We start from the raw sequence: 7,640 nt of genomic DNA, 5'->3' as shown, positions 1-7,640 counted from the left end.
CTTTGGGCATAAATCAATCCTTGCTTCTCACATGCATATAAATAATGTGTTTGTGTGTGCACTGAATGTATGTGTACAATATCACCACGGAAGACCGTCAGAATAAGTATTTTCTAGTGGCATGAAACAGTGTAAACGGAGAGATCATGCACAAATTAATCTACTCTGCGTAGCAAAGTTTAGACATTTCTTTCTTTATTATTATACAAAAATTAAGAATAAGCCAAAAGGAAACAAAACAGAAACAAAAGCGAGGTGCCTCTCTGCAGACAAGCTTGTTCAAGAGCATGTGCAGCCTTCGTGGCTTCTGAGCTATTTAATAGGCCTGCGAGTTACAGTAACTGAGCAACGCAAAATAATTCTAAACTGCAGACATGCAAACAGATTGGCTCCAGTGGAGGTTCTACTATCTTCTCTCACCTTGATGATGGAAAAAGCGAGTTAGTTTCATACCTATTTGTAAATTAATTTCAACATACCTTTTCTCCATATACACTTTTGTGTCTTTAATCTCTCCTTGGAATCAGTTGTAACATTAGCCTGGTTCCTTCATTAATAACGAGTTAAATAAAATCCTTAACGTGTTCAATTTATGTTTAACGAGTGCTACAATTTTATGTTTTTTTGGAAATGACCCTTTAATATTGCCATTATTGAAATGGCTGATCTGAATTTTAACTTATGGTAGATTTGGGTTTCATTTGCTATCTTTCCTATGTTCAGCTCAGGAAAAATTAAAAACAAAATTACAAATTTAGACCAATCATATAAATTAATAACATTCAGTATTCTCAGATCCCATGCTCATCAGTCTTTCACTTTATTAATATTGAGGTGGTTTTTACGTTTCTTACCCTCACCCAAGAATACTTTTCATTGCTTTTCAGAGACAGTGGAGGGGATGGAGGGAGGGAGAGAGGGAGGGAGAGAGGGAAGGGGAGAGGGAGGGGGAAAGGGAGGGAGAGAGAGGGAGAGAGAGAGAGGGAGGGAGAGGGAGACAGAGAGAGGGAGATGTGGGGAATCAGATCAGAAGAAGACAGAGAGCACTTTCAGTTCAGTTAATTAGCAATTCAGTTTCTCTGTTCAAATAAAACTACTCTTCATTGTCTTATCAATTCCCTTAAGCACACACACGCATACCTCACCCACTTAGGAACTGAAGCTCGACTCTGGGGCCTCGGGCTGGACAGCAGGTGACTTGGAGAAGACGGGAACTGAGGAGAGTGTGGCCCATGAGAGAGGGTGCTCGGGAGGCAGCCCCCCTTCAGCCCCCAGGTCGGGCCGGGGCACAGTGCCTCCACTTTCTCTGGGAGGCGGCTTCGGGCTTTTCTTGAGCAGGAAGCTGGGCATCACTTGCACAGAGCAGGCCAGCTGCCCTTTCCCTCAGTGTCCGCAACAGCAGAACCAACGAAGTCTACACAGAAGCAACCTAGCCTCGGTTTGTGGGCTATCTTTTTAGAGAAATGATTAGGAAACCTTAATAGTGTATTCAGTAAATAAATAATATTTATTCCAGGAATCTGAAAATTACATGTACAAAAAAGAGTTCCACCAGGTGGTTAGTTGAGAGGACCAAGAAGGGAACCAGAGGAAAAACGAGAGGCAAGGTGATGGTAAAACGGGGAGCTGACACTCACTGAGGGCCTACTGTGTGCTAGGCATTTTGTATAGAAAATGTCACTTTAAGGAGTGGGTAGCACTGTACCCATGCGATGAGTCAAGTGAGTCTCTGAGGGGTTAAATATTTAGGATGAGAAGGTAATAAAGTAGTAAAGCCAGGACACGAGCCTAGAACTGCGGTCTCCAGAGCTTTCTGGCTTCTATAGAGAAGGCCAGGCGCGGGAAAGGCAGACGTGCGGAGACCAGAAGAAAGCCCAGGGGAAATGAGACGCCTGCCCTGCCCGAGGGCAGAGGCAGAAAGGAGCTGGTGGGCAGGGAGAGGGCAGCGGACAGAAGGTGAGCAGGACATGGAGCGTTCTGGAAGGAGACACAAGAAAAGATCAGTTGAGCGACGACCTGTTTGGAATGTAGGCTTCAAGAACAGAAACAATTTTTACCGATCCATTGGAATACTTATTAGCACAGTAATTATTCTTGACCACTCAAAGCACTGTAGCCCTAGTACATTTTGAGCAGGGTTTCTCAATGCTGGCACTACTGACATTTTGGGCCAGATAATGCTGTGCTGTAGGGACTGTTGTGTGCATAATAGGATGCTAAGCAGTGCCCCTGGACTCTTCCTAGGAGATGCCAGAGGCACCCCTGTCAGTCTGAACCATCAAAATGTCTCCAGACATTGCCGAGTGTCCCCTGTGAGGAAACCTGCACCCACTTCACTGATTTATAGATTCCACTCCGAGTAATGATTAAAAAGAACAAAAGATGCCTCTGATACGCAAAATCATTTCCTGAGTTACTCTACTGTCCTTGGCAATAAGATGAAACTAAGTTTAGGCCTGAGTTCATATAAACTCATAGCACTTGTTAGAGAACAGCTTGTAAACTGCTCTTAAAAGATGTGACACTGAGTGGGTGTAAGCAAATATTTGGTGGGAACGGCACAACCTGAGGGAGGCAGAGACTTGTCCCATTCTGTGGGGGACTCTTTGTATACTCAAAAATACATGGCTTTGGAGTCATGGACACCTGGGTCTACTCTGCCCCAGAACTAGCTGGCTGCAGGACCTAGAGCAAATCACACCCTACCAAGAGTTCAAGTAACATCTAGGAAGACAAATAACTTCCTTATACATATATCATTATTGCTACTATGTTGAAGGGCAAGAATGAAGGATAAGTAAGAGTGGCTTACTTGCCCTCGGCTCCCTGGCCACTCAGTGTGGTCCCTGGGCAGAGCATCGGCATCCCAGGGAAGCCTGTCACAGGGGTGACATCTTCGGTCTCATCCCAGGCCACTGAACAGGAGGCGGTTTGTGTGCATAGCAATGCCGAGGAGCACCTTCTATTCCACCTTTCTCCCAGGGTGACTTACATTTCTTCAGATTTCTTTGTAGTTAGGGTTCTTGTTGGAAATTAGGCCCCAGAGCTAACGCACACTGTGTGCTGGGGGCTGCTCCAAGCACTGTACATTTGTTATTATCTCGTGATCCTCCCAACAATCCTACTGGGCCACCAAACTCCTCTTCCCTTTGTGCAGATGAAGGAACCGGAGCCTGAGTGGTGAACTTGCCTGAAGTTACAGTTACAAGTGCAGAGGGAGGGCTCAGGCCGAACATCTTGAACCTAGAATCTGTACTTTGACCACATTTCTGGTGCCTGGTCAAATGGGAAGCATAGGCCTTCTGCCATTTCCTTAAACAGATGATCTTGTGGAACATGTTTTAGTAAATGCTGTTTACAGAGGTTCCTCTGTTTATTTACTTAAATATCCATGAGCTAGCACTGATCTGAAAGAGGCAAGAGACAGAAGTGCAGCATTACCATTTGAAAGGAAGCAACGCCAACCTCTATACAGACTGGATGATCATATACCTAGAAGATGCAAAGGAAACAGATCTAAGAGACATCGGTGCTTATTAGTATTAGAATTAATAGACAAATTCAGAAAGGTAACAGCTAAAATCTAAATGTGTAAGAACCAATAGCTAGAAACCAGCAGCGAAAACACAAAGTGGAAAAAAATTCCTTTCACAATACCAATAACAGTATAAAAGTTTAATAGATACTTCGCTATTTATAACTACTATAAAGGATTGTAAAGCTAGGCAGAAAGTGGATTATTCAATGATTACAAGAAGAAAAAAGATTAGCTCCACACCTCACATAATACATAAAGTCATTCAAAAGAGATTAAATACATAGGGTAAAAAACCATAAAAACACACACATAAAAGGAAATATTGGTGGATATTTGACTGATTATAAGATTAGAATGTTCTGAAGAAATATATATAGATATTTGTGTGTGTGTGTGTGTGTGTGTGTGAGAGAGAGAGAGAGAGAGAGAGACATTAACAAAAAATTCCTTTGGCTAATGCAAATTTCAAACATTTCTAAATCAAAAACATCATAAGCAAAATTATAAAGTGAATAGCAGGCAGAGAGAATATATAAAATAGGGATAAATATCTGATAATAATGTCAGAAAAAATGTTCAAAGAACATGATCTGAAAAGAAATGAAAACATCCAATAAGTATATGAATGGCTTAGTAAACACACCCAGCAATATCTTACTACAATAAGGCTACTAACTTGGACAAGATTAATCCATAATTATACTGTTTATCGCTGGCACGGATGGTCCCGGTTGGCTCTCCCACAGCAAAGTGCACCCTTTCTTGGCTGTAATTCTTTAAGACATTTCAGATTTCAGAGTGTGTCTCACTGACCTTGTTCCACTTCTAGGAATCAATTCCAAGGTGGAACTTGAGGATTTACAAAGATTTTTATGATAGCATTATTTATAAAAGAAAAGTTAAAACAACTTAAATGTGCCATATTGAGGGAATGGACTATTAGGCAGCCCTAAAATAATTAAAAAAAAATATATATATATCTTTATTGATTTCAGAGAGAGGAAAGGAGAGAGAGAGAGATAGAAACATCAATGATGAGAGTCATTGATCAGCTGCCTTGAGCCCGCAACCCGGGCATGTGCCCTGACCGGGAATCGAACCCCGATCGCCTGGATCCTAGGTCGATGCTCAACCGCTGAGCCACGCCCGGCCCGGCCTAAAGTAATTTTAGCAAAGAATTTTTGATAACTTGGGAAATGACACCGCATGAAAAGCAGATAAAACAAGATACCAAAGTCAAACATTACATTAAAACATGTTAAAAATATACCTGTGTATATATGTGCACATATACACCTACAGAGAGATATGTGAATGCACTAATACCAAATGTTTGATTTTTTTATAACAAAATCTTACTTGAGCCCTGGATGGTGTGGTTGGATTGGTTGGGTGCTGTCCCTGTACTGAGACACGTGTACTGAGACAGGTGGCTGGTTCGATTGCCGGGCAGGGCACATGCCCAGGTTGCAAGCCGGATCCCCAGGAGGGGGCGTGCAGGAGGCACATATATACACAGGTATATTTTTTAACATGTTTTAATGTAATGTTTGACTTTGGTATCTTGTTTTATCTGCTTTTCATGCGGTGTCATTTCCCAAGTTATCAAAAATTCTTTGCTAAAATTATTTTAGGCTGGGCCAGGCGTTACACTCTCACATAGATGTTTCTCTCTTCTCCCTTCCTTTCTCTCTAAAAAAAAAATCAATAAACTATTCTTTTAAAAAAATTACTTGAGCCCAGCCGGGCGTGGCTCAGTGGTTGAGCGTCGACCTAGAATCTAGGTGATCAGGGTTCAATTCCCGGTCAGGGCACTTGCCCGGGTTTCGGGTTCGGTCAACGACTCTCATCATTGATGTTTCTATCTCTGTCTCTCCCTTTCCTTTCCTCTCTCTGAAATCAATAAAGATATATTTTTAAAAAATTACTTGAAATGGGATTTCGAATGCCTTTGCTTTCCTCTTTAGATCTGTCTATATTTCTCTATTTTCCAAAGTACACATTACTTTTCTAATCATAATGACAGAGCTTAAAGCTAAAGATAATGATTCCAAAGTCCACCTAAAGGTGATGGAACCTCTCCCTGCTCCAGGTAAGCAGGGCCACCTTAGGTTCTCCAGGCTGTGAACTCTAAAGTGGACGCCACTCACGTGACAGACACATGATAGAGGGACTGCAGATGCTCAGCCTCCCAGCCGAGAGCAGGGTAGAGACTCTTACACAAAGCCACCTGGCACTCACAGTCATGAGCAGGACTGGGTCGTCGCTCACGTGACAATCACCAACACGCATGGGGGGAGGGTGTCCCGCTCCTGCTGCTCCCTGGGCATTTTGTTTCTCCCCCTGGCTTCTCTCTCCTGGAGGCTCGACTCCTACTTCAAACTCAGTTCCTTCATCTTGAGGACTTGGTCTCTTCTTCAGGTCCTTTCCTAGGATACTTGATTTTAACTGGGACTCCTTTGCCAACCATCCCACCTGGACAGAATCAGGCCAAAGGACAGAGGGACCTTAGTCTCCACTCAGGTGGAGGAGCATCTAAGGACAAATTGTAAAATTAGATGCTTCCACATGGTGAGCAAACCTAGTGCTGCCAATATCTCAGTTATTAAGAGAACAAATGCGTTAATACCCGTATTTCACTATTACATAAAATAAATTCCAAAATACAGATACATTTTGATCTGGTAAAATAATACTGATGATAATAATAATAATAATAATAATAAGAGTCAGAGAGGTTTTGTGTTGTCAAAGCTGCTACAAGAGCCTTCAGGTTGAGGGAAGGGCACGAGCCTTTCAGACAGGAGTGGAAAGAAAAATCAGTGAAGGAAAGGATGTGTGCGGAGGAGCCTGGAGCCTGGGAACAAACCTACTCCATCACATCCTCAGGTAAGGCCAAAGCTCTAGGAAGGAAACAGAAATAGAAAGGGGTGAATCCAGAATAGCAGTGCCAGCTGGAGCCCCTGTGCTGCCCCCGCAACCTCGGCTCTCAGTGTCTAGGACTCGAACACCACAGGAGCCACTAGCAGGAGGGGGCACAGCAGAAGGAGGCCTCTGCTTCATTTCCAATTAATTTGTTTTGGTTTTGTTTCTGTTTGTTTCTGTTTATACCATGGTTTCTACTGAAAAATTCACTTCAGGTTCTAAATACGTAGTTTACAAAACAAGCGCTCAAAAATGTTTCATTTGTAATTTGGAGTCTGTGTGTACTTAAAACAACAAAACCAACGCACCATCTCCCTAAAGACAAACTCAATAAAACAACCCCTTAGGATATGTTTTACAATTGTAATTGCATTTACATCTCCCTCAAATATCTTTAGATCTGCAGTTACCCCTAATATCATTGCGTGGCAATGCATAAAAATTTTTAATTTCATTTGCAAGACTTGGAAAAAAGCTAGAAAACAAGCCTTGGTAATGGTATTACCAAGAAGTGACTTACCACAAAAGCTTGCTTCTTACATCAATGGGTGGGGTTGCACCAAGTTTTTGTTTAGTTTTTTTTTTTTGGTGGGGGAGCTTCTTGTAAGAAGTTTTTCTTTAGTGCTAATATAGGAAGAAATGCATATTTCAGGTATAATTTTCAATACTGTGTATATAAGCTTAGATTACATAAATAAATGTGACAAAAATAAAATGATAACATTTTCAAAGGAGTACAGGAAAATTTCCATGGCATGCAATGAAAGAAGCAGATAAGCAAAGTGGTATCTGTTTTCTAGGATACATGTTTCATTGTTTTTGTTTCATCCTGTTTCTTTGTACCATAAGCAATTTTGGTAAGGCCAGAACTACTGAGGATGCAAACCCCACAGAAGCTTAAATAAAGTATCTTGCATGCGGCCTTACAACTATTTGAAAATTTACCTTGGGAACATCAAATGGAACCCCCACACCCCATCACCAAGAGAGTTCCTGTTGCCTCTTTTCTTCACTTTTCCAGTTAAACAACTAAAGTAAGGGGAAATGAAGCCCTTTAGCTACTGAGTCATGGTACAGGGACCTGGGAAAAACCAGCAAGATGGGAATCAGGAGTCACCTGCCTACCAGCAATTTCCTTGTCACCATCTCTCTTGTGGGGAGCTGCTGTGGCCCCAGG

This window comes from Miniopterus schreibersii (genome assembly GCF_964146895.1).
Source record: "Miniopterus schreibersii genome assembly, chromosome: 4".
NCBI classification, from domain to species: Eukaryota; Metazoa; Chordata; class Mammalia; order Chiroptera; family Miniopteridae; genus Miniopterus; species Miniopterus schreibersii.
This window is presented reverse-complemented; position numbering follows the sequence as displayed.